The sequence below is a fragment of the Tamandua tetradactyla genome, chromosome 8, assembly GCF_023851605.1.
Source record: "Tamandua tetradactyla isolate mTamTet1 chromosome 8, mTamTet1.pri, whole genome shotgun sequence".
Taxonomy (NCBI): Eukaryota; Metazoa; Chordata; class Mammalia; order Pilosa; family Myrmecophagidae; genus Tamandua; species Tamandua tetradactyla.
Window position 1 is genome coordinate 61,077,741 of NC_135334.1, and position 23,101 is coordinate 61,100,841.

The 23,101-nt window shown below is 37.1% G+C and overlaps 1 long non-coding RNA gene across 3 annotated transcripts in view; it reads right to left on the reverse strand.

Moving 5' to 3' along the window:
- Positions 1 to 351: 351 nt before the first annotated feature.
- Positions 352 to 23,101, reverse strand: part of LOC143643430 (uncharacterized) — a 34,159-nt gene continuing 11,409 nt past the window's right edge. For 2 of the 3 annotated variants that reach the window (XR_013156278.1, XR_013156277.1), the window contains exon 3: positions 352 to 599. This is a non-coding gene — a long non-coding RNA (uncharacterized LOC143643430). Of the gene's footprint in view, positions 600 to 5,436; positions 5,482 to 23,101 lie in introns of those variants that run through there. The other variant, XR_013156279.1, reaches the window with a different exon arrangement.

Below are 23,101 nucleotides of genomic sequence, written 5' to 3' on the forward strand. Positions count from 1 at the left end.
AGATGATTAAGGTGAGGATCAGAGAATTTATGGAACTTCTGTAAGAGTAAGGAGAAAAGCAGGAATTCAAAGGCAGGTCAGGTAGAGCCTGAGTTTTTCTTCCACACCAGACTGCGTGTGTGCACGTGCACACACACACACACACACACACACACACACACACAGTTTCTACGGGGCATCCATCACCCCATGAGTAATTTTTGTGCTTTGAGATCACCAGAAAGTATAAAACAAAACTAAAAAATAGCACCAATTGCTTAACAGAGACAAAGAATTGAAAAGCCATCCCAGATTTCATTATCTTCCCCACAACTAATTGCAGCTCATTAAAAACCTGATTCTGAAGGCAAGAAGAAATCATTTTAATTAGCAATGAAATAGACTTTTCCTCAGCAGCAACAGGCCCAGAATCTCAATTTATGGCAGAAAAGGCTATCATTAACATGAAAAGTGACTGCTTTCATAAAGGGAAGTTGTCTTTGCAACTCCCTGTGGACATTCTGCATCTCTCAAAGACGGCAGTCGTTGTGGTAGTCAGTTTTAACATAAATTTTTCCTTTTAGACTGGGTACATTGTTATCCTCTTCTCTTGTACTGATCTGAATAGAAAGAACAGTAGGAGACAAGTTAGGCCATGAATCGGTGGTTACAGTCCTCCCTTTGGTTTCTTTTACACTTGCTACCTACTTTATATCATTCTCAGAACCTCAATAAGCATTTTAACAACTCAGAGAAAATAGTGCTGATAATTGTGTTTAACCCAAATTTCCCCAATTTTTTTGACTATGGAACTCTTTGCTCACAATATATGTAGAAGATTGCCCCCATCCCTCTATGTCCATCCTGCTCCTTCCATCAAAACCTAGAGTCTTACCCTCCTTTCTTGAATCTAAGCTGGCCTTGTGACTTGCTTTATCCAAGAAAATGTGCAAGAATGATGTCATGCCAGTTCTGGGTCTGCCTTTAAGAGGCCTAACAGATCGTCTCTAGCCTACTAGAAATAGAGGTCCAGCTACTCCCCAGCCATTCCAGCCATGCCAGCTGTGGTAGTCAGACATGTGAGAGAAGCCTTCTTGCATGTTCCAACCTCTGTCAATTTCCCAACTACATGCAGCCTTATGAGTGGACCCAGCCAACACCACATAAGGCATAAAACCATCCAGCTGAGCCTAAGCAACGCACAGAATCCTGAGCAATAATAAATAGTTGCTATTTTAAGCCACTAAATCTTGAAGGGGTGGGTTGTTACACAGCAATAGATAACTATGACAACATACCACAGATCTCATGTTCTACCAAATAATTATTTTGAAAAATTGCTTTCTTTTACAAATAGGAAAAATGATCTGGGATGATAATTTTTCACCATCCAGCTAATTGGGGCAGATCCCAGCTCTCCTGACTCCTTGTCTAGAGCTCATTCCACGACATATGCTGCCACGTATCTGTCAGTCAGTAGTTGCCCATAATGACTGTTCCCAATCTAATGATTGGTTTAATTTAACATATTGGGATTTTAAGTTTTTGGAAACTGTTGGAACCTTGAAACTACTTTGTTTAATCTATGTACATAATCACAGTTTTGTTAACTTTTCTCATTTTACCCATTGAGGATTTTCCGTCATATCCTTATGGTTTATGCAATAGCCCCCCTGCTCCCTACTAGAACAACTAAATAACAACTCAAGTTCTGGCATCAACTGCTTGGAGTTATATTCCCAGCTCTGCAATTTAAGGGCTTAGGCAAATTCATTTACCTCTCAGGGGCTCAGCTTCATTAATTAAATGAAGACATAACAGTGTCTACCTATTACATAGCTATTAGTAAATTTTATTTTGTTATGCTATCATTACTTAATGGATTTTTAAAATCTTTGCTAACCAACCTCCTGCCATTCAGAACTTGTGACCATCACAAGATAACCAGTTTTACCACTGTGAGCTAAAATGATTCTTGCCAAAAGCCAAAAAGATTGATGTACTGACTCATCTGAGTGAACTTACATAGGTAAATGGTCAATTCTGGTTGACTTTTGGAGGTACTGGAAACTGCATGAGCGCCACTGTTACCATTCCCAGTGACCTGTAGGAAGACACTGGCCCAGAGGACACATCTCCCAGCTTTGATGTTCTGAAATTCTAGATACTGAGCTTTTAAGGGATTCTACTGGGTTCCGATTTACTCCTTGGGCTACATAGTACTCTCTCCAATGAGATGAGCCCAATATATATTGATGTTGAAAGAGTACCCTGCAAGTATGTTCAGTTCCCAGTTATAAGCACATGTGATCCATCTGCCATTCTGACCTTTTCATTGCTTTTTCCACTAGAGTTGATCTTTGAAGGATAGGTAAGAATCATCCAAGTACAAGGGGTCTGGAAGACAGTATCTCATGGGCATGGGGTAAGCGAAGATCCTGGTAGCTAAGCTTCTAATTTGAGAACAGGTTTGAAAATTCTGTTAAGAACTACAGCCTCTGAGAATAACCTTTTAAAATGAAAGTTCACCCATCAACATTTAAATGCTTTTATTTCTTGGGGAAGTAATAAGATTTTTTCCTTCCTTTGGGACTCAAATGCCAGAATGAAATACTCTGACATTTGTGGTTTGGTGCTTGTTTTCAGGGTCTTTACATTTCCTGTTTAAGACTTGTTTTCTGACTATGCTTGATAAGTATCTTTTTTTCCTGCACTTTTAAATTGAACAAAAAAGTTAATAACCTTTGTAGCCTCAGTTCTAAATTTTCCATTATTGTTATCTTAAACTCCATAAATAGGCTCAATCCACAGTGCCTAGATCACTTTGAAAACTCCCACCTCCTTGCCATGTCCATGCTGCATCCTCTAGCACCCTTCCCCAATCTCCATTTGTACTATTCCTACCAAATGTAAACATTCTGTCTTGTATCAGTGTAATGGTAAAGACTATGGACTTTGGAATTATCCTGGGTTTGTATTTCAACTCCAGAATTTATTACATGTGACCAAAGGCAAATTATTTAATCTTTCCAACTTCAGTTTCTTCACCTATAAAATACAGACAATAATAGCACCTAACTCATAAAGGCTGTTGTGTTGATTAAATTAGAAAATGATTGTAGGGCCCCAGCTTGAACCAAACCACACATTCATATTATAATTCTGAGAGGGTTTTCCCAGGGCTGGAGCAGTAAATGCTGTGTTGGAGCCAGCAACAATCTCATAAACTTTCAGAAATATTTGCAAGCCAATTGTTAAAACAACCATCACTGAGATTTAATTATAATCTTATAATTGTTTATTGAAAACTTACAGGTAATAAATACTCAAATTATCACTTCCTAATTGTTTTATTACATTTTATCATGTTCTTGAGGTTACTTACATCTATGAATCTGTACAGTACACGTATTATATAAAGCTGTGCAATTGTGCATCTTTTTCTAACACCAACTTGAATGACAGCATTGGTACTTTGAGATCACCCATGGTGGGAGTATTTATACCACAAAAATTGGCAAACGCTACAAATAGGGCTATTTTTTTTTTTTACAGAGACCTCATTGTTATAACATTTACAAGCAGGCATGGTGTAGGGATCCTGCAGTACCCTATGGCTTTTATCACCTCTAGATCCAAAGGGATAATGAGAGGGAATAGCTACCAGATTCTGGAAAAAGAAAGGTATGAAAAAAGGGTAACTTGGACAAGAAAAATGCTTCTTTGATAAAGGAATACCACCAGCGAGGACTGACTTGGCAAAGAAGAGGGCCAGATTAATAAATCCCTCAGCGCCCTTTCCTCTCTTCTTCTAGTGCATATCTCTCCCCTCTCCTTCCCATTCAAAACCAACAAGATGTCAGCAGGCAAGGATGTCGATACAGGTCAGTCTGAAGGTATAGAGAATAGGATAGAGAAGTATAGACAGCAGGTCTAGAAGGGCAAATGAAAGATATCTAGACTGGTAAAAGAGTCAGTACAATATGTGACACATAACAGGAGCTCAATTAATAGTTTCTGTTATGATTAGTTCAATAAAACTTTGCTGAACATTATACTAAATAATAGACCCTTCCTTCAAGGAGTTCATAGTCTAATGAGGAGGCATGATGAAGGAAGATATGTCTCTCTCCCGTTAGATAATGATCCCCAGGAAATGGAATCTATAAAAAATTATTAATATCTGTTGATTGGGTGTTCTAGTTTGCAAGCTGCCAGAATGCAATATACCAGAAACAGAACAGCTTTTAAGAGGGGGAATTTATTAAGTTGCAAGTTTATAGTTCTAAGACTGTGAAAATGTCCCAATTAAAGCAAGTCTATACAAATGTTCAAATTAAGGCACCAACAAGAGATTACCTTCACTCAGGAAAGACTGATGAAGTTCAGGGTTTTTCTCTCAACTGGAAAGTCACATGGTGAACATGATGACTTTCTCTCTAGGCTTCCAGTTTCATGACACTCCACCCCCCCACCCCCACCACCGGGTTGTATTCCTTCTTTGTCTTCTAAGGTCTCTGGCTGCATGGACTCTGTGCCTCTGGTGGCTCTCTTGCTTTTTCCAAAATGTTTCCTCTTTTAAAGGATTCAAGTAAACTAATCAAGACCCACCTGTAATGGGTAGAGTCACATCTCCCTATAATCAAAGGTTAACCACAATTGGGCATGTCACATATCAATGAAGATAATCTAATCAGGTTTCTAAGCTACCATACTGAATAGGGATTAAAAGAAATGATTGCCTTCACAAGATGGATCAAGATTAAAACATGGCTTTTCTAGTGTACATAATCCTTTCAAATTGGCACAGTGGGTATGCTTTTATTCCCCTCAGTGTCCATTACAGTTTATTATAGTGTCTTAAAGGGAGGTATGGAGAAGGGAACTATTAAGTTCAGAGTGCCTCTATGTGCCAGGTACTTTATATATTATGTCATTCTCTTTCCAAAATAAAAGAACACAGAAAAGTATGTTAAAATTAATGTTTTGACTGAGGAGCCAAGATCAGATGCTAGTAAGTTCTAAACCCACCAGTGGAAGGAAATTTCAAAGTGTTGGCAAGAACTAACTAGAAAACTAGTACTGATCAAAGGCCAGATTGTTGATCAAAGGTCAGATTGTTGGGAAGAGACAGGGTTTGAAGAGTTGATTTTGTAAAGAGAATTTTTGTATTATTGGAGGCAAAGAAAAATAGGCTTAAGGTGGAGGCTCCCTCACCTTAAGCCTATTTAAAGAATGCTTAAATGTGATTACTCACAGATCCTGGGATATGTCCCTTGGAGTTGAGGAGCACAGGGACTTGACATTCGAGTCCCACCAGGGGATTGTACAGCCAAGAGAAATGAGCTGGTAAACCCTTTGGGTTGGAGAGCTGGTAAGCAGCAGTTCCTGAGATCAGGTTGAATTCTTGAGACTTTTGATAAGTGAGGATTTCTTGCATATTAAACAGAAGAAAGAGCCATTCTGAAAGCATTTAAAATCCGGTCCAAAAAAAATCGCCTACTGGGTAAAACAGGATCCATTAGTGAGTCTCCATGGGATGTCAACTGGAGAACCTAAAATCGTGGCACTATAACCACACCAAACGCTGACTAGAGATGGAGATGGGGGTGGGGAGAGGGGAGAGTTGCAAATACAGCTGCCAATGAAAGAAGCTAGCAGAACAGCTTCCAAAGATACCCACACAAGTGACTCATAAATGAAAAAAAATCGGTAATTATACCTCTGCAACTCAGAAATGCAAAATAACAGCTACACCTTACCTACAATATAAAACTCTGCCCTTTCTTCTTATCCCTTCTTCCCCTATACCTGACCCTGGAGGAGACAGAGCTGCTGAAAGAAAAGGGAAATGGTAAACAGAAAAATTTTTAAAAAGTCGAGCAGCTTCCTCATCCAAGACTGAGATGCAAATAGGGAATAAGACTTGACTTGAGGTTCATAGAATAGATTATTGTCTAAGACTAGACATAGTGATTACCAAGTAGCAACTGTGTTCTATGATTTAAAGCGACTTTATGACTTTCTATTACCTAAGAGTAAGCATAGGATTTATGAAATTTGACAACCATTTCATCCAAGGGCAAGCTAAGAACCTCTACTGAATAAATTTTTAAAAATATTTTTATTTGAAACTTTTATTTTAACAGGATTTGTTATTTTTTATTTTTAAAAATTATTTTGATAACATATACATCCTAAAATTTCCCCTTTTAACCACATCCAAACGTTTCAGTGGTGTTAATTACATTTGCACTCTTGTGCTACCATTACCACAACTTTTCATCACTCCAAGCAGAAACTCTAATTAATCCAAACAGAAACTGCCAATTAAACATTAACTGCTCATTCCTTACACCCACTCCAGCCACTGGTTTCTGAGTCTATGAATTTGCTTATTCTAATTATTTCATATCAAATACTTTATTTGTATATTTGGTTTATTTCACTCAACATGATACTTTTAAGTTTCATCAATGTCATTGCATGTTTCAGAACTTCATTTGCTTTTATAGCTTGAATAATATTCTATCTGTGTTTAGGCCATGTATTCATTGGTTGATGTACATATGGGTTGGTTCCATCTTTTAGTAATTGTGAATAAAGCTGCTATGAGTATCAATGTATAAATATCTGTTTGAATTATGGCTTTCAATTTTGGGGTATATTCTTAGAAATGGGGTAGCCTGGTCATATGGTAATTCTTCATGTAACTTTCTGAGGACTGCCAAGTTGTCCTTCATAGTGGCTGTGCCATTTTACAGTTCCACCAACAATGAAAGTCTTCCTATTTCTCTACATCCTCTTCAACACCAGTTATTTTGTGTTTGTTTTTTTTTTTTTAAGGATCCATTCTAGTAAGTGTGAAATGGTATCTCATTCTGGTTTTTGATTTGCATTTCCCTAATGGCTAATGATATTGAACATCTTTTCATGTATTTATTGGCCATTTGTGTATCTTCTTTGAAGAAATGTCTATTCAAGTCTTTTGTCCATTTTTAATTGGTTTGTTTGTATTTTTGTTATTGAGTTGTAGCTTTTCTTTATATATTCTGGCTATTAAACCCTTATCAGATATATGGTTTCTTAATATTTTCTCCCATTGTGTATGTTGTCTTTATATTTCATGAAGTCCATGATAGCACAAAGGTTTTTAATTTTTATGTTGAATTCATCTATTTTTCCCCCTTTGTTGTTCATGCTTCTGTTGTAAAGACCAAGAAACCATTGTCTAACACAAGGTCCTAAAGATGCTAATTTTGTTTTCTTTTAGCGCTTGTATAATTTTGCTTCTTACATTTTGGCCTTTGATCCATTTTGAGTAGATTTTTTGTATATGGTGTGAGGTAGAGGCCCATCCTCATTATTTTGCCTATGGATATCCAGTTCTTTCAGTACCATTGGTTGAAGACACTATTCTTTCCCTATTGAGTGGACTTGAAACCTTTGTCAAAAATCAATTGGCCATCAGAAGGAAAAGCCTAAAATCGTGGCACTATAACCATACCAACACTGAAATCTATTCTATAGCTAATTGTTGTGGTGTGCTTTGAAATTTATTGCTTCTTTTGTATATATGTTATTTTTCCACAATAAAAAAAAAAAACAATTGGCCACAGATGTGAGGGCTTATTCTGAACTCTCCATTTGACTCCATTGGTCAATATGTCTGTCCTTGCATCAGTACTGTGCTGCTTTGATTACTGTAGCATTGTAATAAGTTTTAAAATTGGAAAGTTAAAATCTTCTAACTATGTTTTTCTTTTATAAAGGTATTTTGGCTTTTTGGGGCTCCTTACTTTTCCATGGAAGTCAATATATCTTTTTTTCCCTTTTTGCAAAGAAGGCTATTGGAGTTTTGACTGGGATTGTATTGTACCTGGATATTGCCTTGGGAAGAAGAGACGTCTTAATATTTAGTCTCTCAATCTATGAACACAGAATGTCCTTACATTTATTTAGGCCTTCTTTGATTTCTTTCAGCAATATTATACAATTTTCTATACAAGTCTTATATCCACAAGTAAACTTATTCCTAGATATTTGATTATTTTAGTTGCTATTGAAAAGGGAATTTTTTCTTAATTTTTTTTCTTGATTTCTTTTCTCTTCAAATTGTTTGTTACTAGTGTATAGAAACCTACTGACTTTTGTATGTTGATGTTGTACCCTTCCACATTGCCAAATTTGTCTAATGGATCTAATAGCTTTTTGTGGGCTTTTTCAGTATTTTCTATATGTAGGGTAATGTCATCTGCAAATAGGAGAAGTTTTACTTCTTGCTTTCCAATTTGGATATCTTTTATCTCTTTTTCTTGCCTAATTGCCAGTAAAATGTTGAATAACAGTGGTGACATGGGTCTTGTTCCTGATCTCAAGGAAAGAGCTTTCAGTCTTTCACTGTTAAGTATATGATGTTAACTGTGAGGTTTTTGTATATGCAATTTATGGTATTGAGGAAGTTTCCTTCTATTCCTAGTTTCCTAAGTGTTTTTATCAAGAAATGGTGCATTTTACCAAATGCCTTTTGTGTCAACAGAGATGATCATATGTTTTTCTCCTTCACTGTGTTAAAGTGGTATAATAACATTTATTACACCATTTTGTGTTGAACCACCCTTGCATACTTGAGATATATCCCACTTGTTCATAGCGTGTAATTCTTTTAATGTGCTATTGGATTCACTTTCCTAGTATTTTGTTGAGTACTTTTGCATCTATATTCATTAGGGATATAGGTCTATAATTTTCTTTTCTTGCGATATCATTACTTTGTTTAGGTGTTAGGGTTATGCTGGCTTCATAGAATGAGTTGGAAAGTATTCCCTCCTTTTTCAGTTTTTTGGAAGAGTTTGGAAAGAATTGGTTGTGTTGGTTTGAAACTGTTGTATACCCCAGAAAAGCCATGTTTTTTCAATCCAATCTTGCTGGGGGCAGGCCTATTGTTGGGTGGAACTCTTCGATTAGGTTGTTTCCATGGAGATCTGACTCTGCCCTTTGGGGCTGGTCTTAATCAGTTTCCTGGCATCCTTTAAGAGAGGATCTGTAGATGCTTAGAGAAAATGCCATAAGAGAGGCTAAGCTATGAGATGAAATCTAGACTTTGTACCAGAGAAGCTGAAAGAGGATTCACAGACGCTGAAGAGAGTAATGCCCCAGAGGTGCTAAGAGAAGACCTACAGGACACACAGAGAAAGCCACTGGAATCAGAAGCCGAGATCCATGACCCATGAGCAAGGACCAGCAGATGTCAGCCATATGCTTTGCCAGCTGACAGAGGTGTTACACAAACCAGCAGCCTTTCTTCAGAATCCAGATGTCAGTTTGTTGATGCCTTAGTTCAGACATTTTCATGACCTTAGGACTGTGAATTTATAACCTTATACCTCCCCTTTGTAAAAGCGAATCCATTTCTGGTATATTGCATTCTGGCAGCATTAGTAAACTGAAACAGTGGTGTAATTCTTCTTGAATGTTTGCAGAAATTCACCAGTGAAGCCATCAGGTTTTGAGAGTTTCTTTGTTGGGGATCTTTTAATACTAATGCAATCTCCTTACTTGTTATTTGTCTGTTGAGTCTGATTTATTCTTTAATCAGTATAGGTAGTTTGTGTGTTTCTGAGAATTTGTCTTTTTCATCTCAGTTATTTAATTTGCTGGCATACAATTGTTCATATTATCTTCTTATAATCCTATTTATTTCTTTGGTGTCAGTAGTATAGTCCTCCCTTCCCGATTCTAGATCTCTCCCTTTTTTCTTTGACAGGCTAGCTAAATAATTGTTGATTTTATTGATCTTTTCAGAGAACCCACTTTTGGTTTCATTTTTTTTAACTCTTGATTTCATTTATTTTCATCTAACATTTTGTCATGTCTTTCCTTCTACTTGCTTTGGTTTTAGTTTGCTTTTCTTTATTCTGGTTCTTCCAAGTGTGAGAAGAAGTATCTGATTTGAAATCATTCTTTTTTAATGCAAACATTTCAAGCTATACATTTCAAGCTGTGCATTTTCCTCCCAGCACTGTCTTTGCAAATCCATAAGTTTTGGTATATTGTTTTCATTTTCAGTTGCCTCAAGATATGTCCTGATATCCCTTGTGATTTCTTCCCTGGCCTATTGGTTGATTGAATGTGTTGTTTAATTTCCACATATTTGTGAATTTTCCAGTTCTCCATTGTTTTGATTTCTAACTTCATCCCATTGTTGTCAGAGAAGATACATTGTATGATTTCAATAGTTTTAAATTTACTAAGACTTCTTTGTGACCTAACATACAGTCTATCCCTGGAGAATTATCCATATGATCTAATGAAGAATGTTTATTCTCCTGCTGTTGGGTGAAGTGTTCTATGTATGTCTATATAGTCTAGTTAATTGATAGTATCCTTCAGTCTTCTATTTCTTTACTGATAGTCTCTGTAATGTTCTGTCCATCATTGAAAGTGGTATAATGAAGTCTCCTGCTATCAATATAGAAGAGTCTATTTTCCCCTTCAAATCCATCAATATTTGTTTCATATAATTTGAGGTTCTGCTATTAGGGATATATATATTTATATCTGTTATATCTTCTTGATAAATTGACCCATTTATCAATAGCTAGTGTCCTATGTTGTCCGTTGTTACAGTGTTTGACTTAGTCTATTTTATCCATTTTAGTGTAGCTATCCTAGCTCTCTTTTGGTTACTATTTTTATGGAATTTTTTCCTCATCCTTTCACTTTCAAACTAGTTATGTCTTTGAGTCTAAGGGGTCTCCTGTAAACAGCATACAGTTGGGTCATACTATAACATCCTTTCTCCAGTTTCTGCCTTTTGACTGGAGAGTTAAGTCCATTTACATTAAAATAACTATTGATAATGCAGGACTTTCTTCTGATACTTTGCTATTTTGTCTTTATAAATCTTAACTTTTTTCCATTAATGCCTGCATTCGTTTTTATTTGATTACTTTCATTTTGAGTCCCCATTGATTTCCTTCTCTATATATTTGTCATACATTTTCTATGTAGTTACCATGGGGCTGAATTGTAGCATCCTTAAATCAATAACAATCACATTTAATTTGATACCAAATGAAGTTCATAGTATACACACATACTTTTCCTACACTCCTCCATCCCCCCCACCTTTTTGCTGTGCTTGTTACAAATCATATCTTCATATTTGTCCAAAATCTTAGATTTGTCATTACTTTTTATACAATGGCATTTTATGACATTTAAGAAGTAAAAAGGAGAGTTAATACTTAAAAATACAACACAACAGTACTGGTAGTTACTATTACTCAAATGGAATTACCTTTATTGGAGGTCTTTATTTCTTTCTATTGCTTTGATCCACTGCCTAGTGTCCTTCCCTTTTCAGTCTGAGGAGCTCCCTGTAGCATTGCTTGTAAGGCAGCTCAAATAGTAATGAATTTCCTCAGGTTTTGTTTCTCCAAGGATGTCTTAATCTTTCCATCATTTTTTTTGGTGGGGAGGGGTGGCTGCATGGGTTGGGAATTGAGCCTGGATCTCCCACATGGCAGGTGAGCATTTGACCACTAAACTACCCATGCACCATTTCCCTCATTTTTTTAAGCATTATTTATTGTGAAATATATATAAAAAGCAATAATTTTCAAGGTACACTTCAACAAGTAGTTACAGAACAGATTTCAGAGTTTGTTATGTGTTACCTTTCCACTATTTCAGGTTTTTCCTTCTAGCTGCTCTAAAATATTGGAGGCTAGAAAGAATCTTAATATAGTGATTTAGCAGTCATACTCATTTATTAAATCCTGTCCTGTCTGTTATAAATCTGTCCTGTCTTCCTCCTTTGGTCCTTCTCCAAAACAATAAGAATTTTTAGGCAATGCTTGTTCTTTCTCATGTTGAAAAGGGCTATTGGCCCTAAAGGATAGGGGGATGTAATTAGTTGATAATCGTGGAGATGCTCGTCCCTCTGGGTTACAGGATTTATGTGACCTAGGAGCCCTCTGGGAATTGCAGATTCCATAAAAGCAAACTAAGTGCATGTAACTTTTATAGAGTCTCAGTTCAAGCCCTGGGTGTTGTTAAGAGTCAGTAGGAGTGAGGGTGGGGCAGGTGGCAACATAATCAGGTATGGAATTTAGCTAGGCCTCCAGAGCAACTAGTAAATAGCTCGGGACTGTATGGAACAATGGCCAGGAGGCCTTCATTGACCAGACACAGTGTATACCAGTCTGGAATGGATGGAAGGTCTGAGATCCCATGCAGAACTGTAAGTCCCCCAAGCCAATGAGGCTGGTGCCCTTTCCCCAGGGGTACAGCAGGCTGGTTCCCTGAGGAGAAAGGAAACAGACTTTACTAGTAGTAAAGAAGTTAGCTTAACAAATTCTGACTATTGAAAACAGGCCCTGAGCTCAGATAAACCTGGAGTAAGAACTAAAGGAACCAGGAGATTTTTCTCAGGCAGAGAGAAGCAGGGATGTTAGGGGAAAATAAATAAACAGAGGCTTTTTGAGTTGGACAGCACAAAATACTAGAAAGAGGGGGCACATGAAGCCTATGGCCACACAGACTCACCCACACCAGCTCTTGATTGGCAAACCCAGGGTGCAGGGGCCCCTGCTCTGAAAAGGCTTTCTTTTTTTTTTTCCTTCTAACTCCTTAGATGATTAGATAGAACTGTAAGCACTATCAGGCTCCAGCACTGCCCCAGGCAAAAAGGGAATTAATACATATCTGAGAGACAAGTAAATAGGTGAAAGGGGCAATTCCCTAAAGGGTATATCTTCCCCTGAGAAAAGGGGAGTTAGGACCCAGCTCAGGTGGGAGCACTCTTCCTGGATATTCAGGCCCCAGGGTCTGGAAAGCAGAAGCAATCAAAGCCCACCTACTAATTCAGCCTGGGTCTCAACAATTTCCCTGGCAGGGAAAGGCTGCTGAAATAAAATGCACTGTGTCATGGCCAGTGAGGAGCTTCAGGCTGGCAAGTGCCCCATGCTGGGCAGGATAAGAAAAGCCCAAAGACTAGAGGTTTAATAGGAAACTCTGACAACTTTTGGATCTCACCCTCAAGGAAACTTGATACTGGTAACTCATTCCTCTTGAGATGTGGACCTGTCTGGTTCGGGAAAATCTGACTGTAGTCGATAATATCTGAGGAGATGTTCCTCCAAAAAAAAAAAAAATCTATATAGGCAGGGAAAGAAACAGGAAAACAAGATCTGAAAAATTCTGATCAGTTAAACAGAACCTAACTAGAGGTCTAGAATAAATTGAATTGAAAGCCAAAGAACAGAGAACAAACCCAACCAACAAGAAAACCCTAAGTAAAAGAGAGAAAAGAATCTCCAGAATATAGTAATTAAGGAAATCAAATGCCTAGATGCCAGAAAAAAATAAGTTATAGTAGGAAAATTGAAAATTATGGCACAGATGAACAAACCAGTATTTCTAATGAGATACAGGAATTGGAACAACTAATTTAGGATGTTCAAACAGACATGCAAAATGTCATTAAAAATCAAATCTGGGGTGCAAATGTAGTACATTGGTAGAATTCTCATCTGTCATGTGGGAGACCTGGGTTCGAGTCCTGGCCCATGTACTTCCCAAACAAACAAGCAAACAAACAAAAATTGAACAAATGGTGTTGCTATGGAAAAAGAATGAAATGTGACCCCTGCCATACAGCATACCAAAACAAAAAAAAACAAAAAACAAATCAATGAGTTGAGGAAGGATATAAAGAAGACATTGGGTGAACATAAAGAACTTGAAAGTTTGAAAAAACAAATAGCAGAACCTAAGGGAATGAAAGGCACAATAGAAGAGATAGAGAAAACAGTGGAGACCTATAACAATACATTTGAAGAGGCAGAAGAAAGGATTAGTGAACTAGAGGACTGGGCCTCTGAAATCTGACACAAAAAATAAAATATCGGGAAAAGAATGAAAAAATATGATCAGAGCCACAGGGAATTGAATGATAACATGAAGCACATGAATATATGTGTATGGATGTCCCAGAAAGAGAAGAGAAGGGAAAAGGAACAGAAAGACTAATGTAGGATATAATCACTGAAAATTTATCATCTTATGAAAGACATAAAATTACAGATCCAAAAAGCACATCATATCTCCAACAGAATAGATCTAAATAGGCATACTCCAAGAAACTTAAAAATCAGATTCTCAGGTGGGCCACAGTAGCTCAACAGGCAGAGATCTTGCCTGCCATGCTGGGGACCCGGGTTTGATTCCCATGCCTGCCCATGCCAAAAAAAAAAAAAAAAAATCAGATTCTCAAATGTCAAAGACAGAATTTGGAAAGCAGCAAGAGAAAAGCAATCCATCACATACAAGGGATGTTTGATAAGACTGTGTGGACCTCTCAGCAGAGACTATGGAGGCAAGAAAGCAGTCATATGATATATTTAAGATTCTAAAAGACAAAAGCTGCCAACCAAGAATTCTATACCCAGGAGAACTGTCCTTCAAAAATGAGAGGGTGATAAAAATATTTTCAAAGAGGTACTGAGAGAATTTGTGAATAAAAGACTAGCTCTAAAAGAAATACTAAAGGGTGCACTACAGGAAGATAGGAAAAGACATGAGAGAGAGGTCTGGTGAACAGTATAGAAATGAAGACTATCAGTAAAGGTAAAAAGAGAAAAACTTAGGTATGACATAAAAAATCTGAAAGACAAAATGGTGGAAGAAAGAACTGCCTTTATGGTCATAACATTAAACATTAATGGATTGAAATCCCCAATCAAAAGACATAGACTGGAAGAATGGATTAAAAATAGGGCTCATCTATATGCTATCTGAAAGAGACTTACTTGAAACCCAAGGTGAAAAATAAGTTGCAAGTGAAAAGTTGGAAAAAGATACCTCACACATACAACAACCAGAAAAGAGTAGGGGTAACTATACTAATATCTGACCAATTAGACTTCAAATGTTTTAAGACAATCAAAAGAGACAAAGACAGATAGTATGTACTAATAAAAGGAACCATCCAACAGGATGACAAAACAATCATATTTATGTACTGAGCCAGAGTGCTCCAAAATACATGAGGCAAACACAACTCTAAAGGGAGAAGTAGTTACCGGTACAATAATAGAGACTTCAATTCTGCTGTCATCTATGGATAGAACTTCTAGACAGAGGATCAATAAGGAAACAGATCTTGAATAATGTGATAAATGAACTAGACTTAACATTTACGGAACATTACGTCCTACAACAGGATACACATTTTTCTCATGTGCTTTTTGATCATTCTCAATGATAAACCATATGCTAGGTCACAAAGCAGGTCTCAAAAAATTTGAAAAGATTGAAATTATACAAAACACTTCCATGGATCATAATGGAATGAAGTTAGGAATCAATAACAGGCAGAGGGCAAAAAATTTCACAAATATACAGAGGCTAAACAAAACACTCTTAAACAACCAGTAGGTCAAGGAATAAATTACAAGAGAAATCAGTAAATATCTTAAGGTAAATGAAAATGAAAGCACGACATATCAAAATTTATGGGGTGCAGCAAAGACAGTGCTGAGAGGGAAATTTATTGTATCAAATGCCTATATTAAAAAAGAAGAAAGAGCAAGAATCAAGGAATTAACTTGATACTAGGAAGAGCTAGAGAAAGAGCAGCAAACTAACCCCAAAGCAAACAAAATGAAAGAAATAATGAAGATTAGAACAGAAATAAATGAAATTTAGAGTATGGAAATAATAGAATCAACGAAACCAGAAGCTGGTTCTTTGAGAAAATCAATAGAATTGATGGACCCTTAACTAGGGAGAGAGAGGGGGAGAGGGGAAATCAGCAAGATCAGAAATGGAAGAAGGGACATAACCACTGACCTCAGAAATAAAGGATGTGATAAGAGGATGCTATGATCAACTATATGCTAATAAGCTAAACAATGTGGGTGAAATGGACAACTTCCTAGGAAGGCACGAACAAACAACACTGACTCAAGAAGAAATAGAAGACCTCAGTAAACCAATCAAAGTAAAGAGATTGAATCAGTCATCAAGAAGTTCCCAATAAAGAAAAGTCCAGGACCAGATGGCTTCACATGTGGTTTCTACCAAGCATTCAAGAAAGAATTAGTACCATTCCTGTTCAAACTCATCAAAAAAATTGAAGACAGAAAGTGAACTAACTCATTCTATGAAGTGAACTTCACCCTAATACCAAAGCCAGGTCTCCCCAACAAAAATCCTAAAAAAAAAAAAAAACTTGCAAATTGAATCCAGCAACACATTACAAGAAAATGTGCACCCTGACCAAGTGGGATTTATGCAAGCCTGGTTCCACACAAGAAAAATCAGTTAATGTAATACACCACATCAGTAAAAGTGAAAAAACCATGTGATCTTCTTGCTTAATGCAGAAACGATGTTTAACAAAACTCACCATCCTTTCTTGATGAAAACACTTCAAAGGATAGGAACATAAGGGAACTTCCTCAACATGAAAAAGGGAATATATGAAAAACCCACAGGTAACATCATCCTCAATAGAGAAAAACTGAAAGTTTCCCTCTAAGAACCCTAGGTTCCCTCTAGGAACCAAACAAGGATGCCCACTCTAACCATTATTATTCAATGTTATGCTGCAAGTTCTAGCTAGAACAAGTAGACAAGAAAAAGAAATAAAAGGCATCCAAATTGGAAAAGAACTAAAACCCTCACTTTTTGCAAGTGATATATGTCAAATTCCAAAAAATCTACAGCAAAGCTACTAGAGCTAATAAATGAAAAAAGCAGGGTGGCAGGGTACAAGATTAACACCCCAAATCAGTAGTGTTTCTATATACTAGTGATGTGCAATCTGAGGAAGAAGTCAAGGAAAAAATTCTTTCTACAAAAGCAACCAAAAGAATAAAATATTTAGGAATAAATTTAACAAAGGATACAGAAGACTTATACGCCAAAATAGAAAAGAAATTGCTAAAAGAAATAAGTGGAAGGGCATACCATGTTCATGAGTTGGCAGACTAAATATAGTTGATGTCAGTTCTACCCAATTAATTTATAGATTCAATGCAATACCAATTGAAATCCTAACAGTGTACTTTGTAGAAATAGAAAAACCAATAATCAATTTTATTTGGAAGGGCAGGGTGCCCCAAATAAAAAAAATCTTGAAAAAGAATGAAGTGGGAGGTCTCACACTACCTGATGTTAAAGCATATTATGAGGCTACAGGAGTCAAAACAGCATGGCACTGGCATAAAGCTAGATATATTGACAAATGAAATCAACGTGAGTGTTCAGAAATGGCCCCTCTCATCTATGGACAATTGATCTTTAATGAAGTGGTTAAGCCAACCCACCTGGAACAGAGCAGTCTCTTCAATAAATGATGTTTGAAGCACTGGATATCCAAATGCAAAAGAATGAAGGAGAATCCGTGTCTCACATCTTATACAAAAATTAATTCAAAATGGATCAAAGACTTAAACATTATGGTTAAGACCATAAAACTGTTAGAAGAAAATGTAGGGAAATATCATATATATCTTGTAATAGGTATTTTCCTAGACCTTGCACTCAAAGCACAAGCATTAGAAAAACAAAAAACAGATAAATGGGATCTCCTCAAAATTAAATACTTCTGCATATCAAAGAACTTCATCAAGAAACTAAAAAGGCAGCCTATCAATGAGACAATATTTGGGAACCATATATCAGATAAGGGTTTAAAATCTAAAATATATAAACACAACAACAACAAAACAACAAAAAGACAATGCAATTTAAAAATGGGCAAAAGACTTGAACAGACACTTTTCAGAAGAGGAAATTCAAGTGGCTAAAAGGCACATGAAAAGATTTGAAAAGGGAAATACAAATCAAAACTACAATGAGATATCACCTCACACCCACCTGAATGGCTATTATATATTAAAAAAAAAATAGACAATGACAAGTGCTGGAGAGAAAGAGGCATGCTTATCCACTGTTGGTGTAAATGTAAAATGGTCTAACTGCTCTGGAAGGCAGTTTGGCTGTTACTCAGAAAGCTAAGTACAGAATTGCCATATGATCCAGGAATCTTATTACTAAGTATTCTAGTTTGCTAGCTGCCAGAATGCAAAACACCGGAGATGGATTTGCTTTCAATAAAAGGGGATTTATTTAGTTAACATATAGTTCTTCAGAGGAAAGGCAGCTAACTTTCAACTGAGGTTTTTCCTAAGTGGGAAGGCACAGGGTGATCTCTGGCCTTCTCTCCAGGCCTCTGGTTACAACAACTTTCCCCACAGTGATTCCTTTCTGCATCTCCAAAGGCCTGAGCTGAGCTATAAGTGCTAAGATGAGGTATGCTGAGCTGCTCTGGCTGTGCTACGGTTGAGCGCTCTCATTTAAGCACCAGCCAATTAAATCAAATTTCATTGCAGCAGGCATGCCTCCTATCCAACTGCAGATGTAATCAGCAACAGATGAGATTCACATGCCATTGGTTCATGTCCACAGCAATAGAACCAGGCAATTTCACCTGGCCAAGTTGACACCTGAATCTAACTACCACACTAGGTATATATTCAGAGGAACTGAAGGGAAGGACATAGATATTTGCACACCGGTGTTTATTGCAGGCTTATTTAAGATTGCCAAGAGACAAAAACAGCCCAAATGTCCATCAGTGGACCAGTGGCTAAGCAAGCTGTGGTATATATAGATGATGGAATATTATGCAGCTGTAAGAAAGAATGAAGACATGAAGCATGTAACAAAGTGGATGAATCTTGAGGACATCATGCTGAGTGAAATTAGCCAGAAACAAAAGGACAAATACTGGTTAGTTTCACTAATATGAACTAACATTAATGAGTGAACTTTGAGAGTTAAAGTTGAGAATGCAGGATATGAAGAGATAAAAAGAAGGTGGAGATCAGGCATTTGCTGCCAAAAGAGAACAGAATGCTCAATAGGATTGATTGTATAGATCCAGAAATGGATAGCACAGTACTATTTCATGGCAGCACAATTTGTAAATACACTGAACAAAGATGAGTGTGACTATAGTTTAAAGAGGAAAGTTTGGGGCCTGTATGACACCAGAAGGAAAGATAGAAGATAAAGGCTGGACTGTATAACTTTGCAAAATTACACTGGTCAATGATGGTGTGATAAAATGTACAAGTATAAGAATGTATTTGCATGAGAGAGAACAAATAAATATCAGTGGTACTAGGTGTTGACAATGAGATGGTATACAGGGAAAAAATACAATTGATGCAAGTTAGGGCCTACAGTCAACAGTAACATTGTATATGCTTTCACTGAATGTAACAAAGGCATTATACCAAAACTAATTGTCAACAAGTGGAGGATATGAGGGAGAAGTATGTATTCTTCGTGGAAGAAAAGCAAATATCTTCATATAAGTTATGGTGGCAAAGACATGGTTATTTACTTAGGTTGGGTTGTATGATATGTGAATAAAACTGTTTAAAAATGAACAGTGAAAAACAAGTGCTAGGGAAAATGTAGAGATATTATATGTCATGGTCAGGTTCATGTGTCAACTTGGCCAAGTGGTGGTATGTGTTTGTCTGGTTGGGCAAGTGCTGGCCTGTCTGTTGCAATGAGGACATTTCATAGAATTAAATCATGATCATGTCAGCTGCATCCACAGCTGATTCCATTTGCAATCAGCCAAAGGGGCGTGTCTTCTGCAATGAGTAATGCTTAATCTGATCACTGGAAGCCTTTTAAGGAGGATTCAGAAGAGACAGACTCTCCCTGCTTTGGCTGGTGACCTCTCCTGTGGAGTTCATTCAGACCCTCCATTGGAATCGTTGGCTTCACAGCCTGCCCTGCGGATTTTGGACACTGCGTTCCCGTGGTCATGTGAGACAATTTTATAATTTTTATATTTGTGAGTGTTTCCTGTTGATTCTATTTCTCTAGAGAACCCTAACTAATACATTATATAACTATTCCTTGTTGGTAGGTATTCTAGTTTGCTGGTTTCTGGAATGCGACATACCAGAAACAGAGCAGCTTTTAAGGGGGAATTTATTAAGTTGTACGTTTACAATTTTAAGGCCATGAGAATGTCCAAATTAAAGCAAGTCTATAAAAATGTCCAAATTAAGGCACCAAGAAGTTACCTTCACTCAAGAAGGGCTGATGAATTACAGACATTCTCTCCCAAATGGAAAGGCACAAGGTAAACAGAGTTAGCAATGTCTGCTAACTTTCTCTCCAGGTTGTTTCATGAAGCTCCTCCAGAGGGGGTTTCCTTCTCCATATCCAAAGGTCTCCGGCTACATGGGTTCTGTGGTTCTCATGGCTCTTGAGCTTTTTCTAAAAAATGTTTCCTCTTTTAAGTGATTCTAGTAAACTAATCAAGACTGACCTGGAATGGGTGGAGTCACATCTCCCTCTAATCAAAGGTCAATACCCGCAATTGGGTATGTCACATCTCTGTGGAGATAATCTAATCAAGTTTCTAATCTACAGTGCTCAATAAGGATTAAAAGAAATGGCTGCCTTCACAAGATGGATAAGGATTAAAACATGGCTTTCTAGGGTACATTATTCTTTCAAACCAGCACAGTAGGGATGCTGAGAGATACAGCTCCTGTGGAGGGCAGTGTGGTGGTTCCACAAGAGACAAGGGGTAGGATTGCCATCTCCATTGCTAGAAGTATACTCGGAGAAACTGAAAGTGGAAATGTGAAGAGACAGTCCCACATGGATGTTTCTGGGAGCAGTATTTGCCATTTGCAATGGATGGAGGTGGCCTAAAGGTAGGTATGAAGGAGGAATAGAAGGGGGAACTGTGGTGTTTACATACAATGGGCTATTAAGTGGCTGCAAGAAGGGGCAAAGTTGTGAGGCATGTAACTAGATGAATGAACCTTAAAAACAGCATGTTGAATGAAATGTGAGAAACAAAAATACAAGTATCCTCATGCCTCACTCATATGGACTAACTATAATATACAAACTTGGGAAATTGAAGTTGGGAGCATGGGTTATCAGGTTGGGATCCATTGTAAAGATTCCTAGATCATAAGCTTTTACAACAATCACATATAGTCAAGGGTTGAAATTGTTATTTCTAAATTCTGAGATACTGAGCTGTTTGTATATAACCTGTTCATTCGTGAAACTTCGGGTGTTTTTGTGAAACCAGAGACTCAGAGTTATAAAAGTTGGCAGTACCCCATTCAGCAACTGTTAAAAAAGCTGAAAAAATCATCAGAGTTTTTAAAAGCCACTCCATTTCTGGTGTATTGGATTCTGGCGGCTTCAGCAAACCAAAACACTACTTTAAGTCTCATACAGTAGGTGAACATCTAGAGTACATACACTATCATTTTCTACCATATGTTCTGATTTACCTTAGTCCCAGCCAGACTGGCTTCATTTTTAGTTCTAATTGAGGCCTGGGTCTCTTTCCACTACTCTAACTGTTACTTAACTAAGTTTCAGGGTTGTTATTTAACTGCTAACTTTCAGGGCTGTAGCATTTCATTTCTAGGTCTTAGGTGTCACAGAGTTACTGAGAGTTCCAGGGAAATACCTGCTGGTACACGTACAGCTCAGTGTCTCAGAATCTAGAAATACACTTACAACTTCAGACTAAGTGTGGCTTCTATAAGGGCTTCCAGTCTAGGCTCCAATTTTCTTGTAAGTATTTTCTGAAAGAGACCTTGGCATATTCGTTCTTTTGTTTCTGGCTTATTTTGCACAACACATCATCCCCAAGGTTTATTCAGCTTATTGTATACCTCTCGACATGCTTCCTTTTTGTAGCCGTACCATAGTCTATCATATAACGGTATCAGTTTGCCATTCTGCTTCGCAGTCGTTGTACCCTTCAGCTCCCTCCATCTATTAGCTATCATGGATAATGTCCAAGATAAGCTAACCATGTCTTACAGTATTCTCACTTGGCTGTACAACCAGCAGCACTCTCAGTCTTAGACAATTTTCATTGGTCTATAGTGACAAAGAACCAACAAACACAGTGTCACAAAGAGTCAAATCAAAACTACCCTTTATCATTTGTCCTTGCCACCCCCTCCCCAGTTAGTTGCCCTGGTAGGGCTCTAGTACTTTGGATGTCTTCCCATTAACTATCGCCATGGCATGTATTTTTCATTTTGCCCCTATATCCTTTACTATTGACTCTTTTCCCAGTATTTAACCTATGAAATAGTTCATGTGAGAATTTATCTATAATTTAAGATTTTATCAGTGGGATACATCAGACTATTCATCCCCTTTCAATCATATTCACCTTCAATATGGCAATGTTAACTATAATCCTACTAATTAGTTATCACTTCTATCCATTCTCTTGCATTTAGGTTCAATCTCATTGGTAGCCTTTCCTCCATCTCTAGCTTTTGTGTACCTCTAGATCTGCTATATTCTACAGTGTAATCTCTGAGGTTATCTTTACAAAGTCATAAGAGCAAAATCATACAGTATCTGTCCATTTGTGTCTGACTTATTTCACTCAGCATTATGTCCTCAAGATTCACCCATGTTGTCATATGCTTCAGGACCTTATTTCATCTTATTGCTACATAATATTCTGTTGTATCTATATACCGCATTTTGTTTATCCATTCATCTATTGATGAATATTTGGATTGTTTTCATCTTTTGTCAGTTGTGAGTAGTACAACTATGAACAGCAGTATACAAATGTCTGTTCATGTCACTACTTTCAGATTTTTTTGGTATATACCAAGTATTGGTTTTGCCAGGTCATAGGGCAAGTATTTCATTTTCTGAGGGTTCACTAGACTGTTTTCCACAGCAGCTGTACTGTTATACATTCCCACCAACAGTGAATAAGTGCTCCAGTTTCTCCACGTCTTCTCCAACATTTGTAGTTTACTGTTTGCTTAATATCAACTGTTCTTATTGATGTGACGTGATATCTCATTGTCATCTTGATTTTTTTGATTTGCATTTTCCTTATACCTAATGAGAATGAGCATCTCTTCATGTGCTTTTTCTTTTTTTTTTTAGCTTTGTCTTTTTAGTCTACTTTTCTTCCTGTGCTTTTTAGTCATTTGTATTTGCTCTTCAGAAAAATGTTTTCATATCTTTTGCCCATTTTATAATTGAGTTGTTTGTTTTG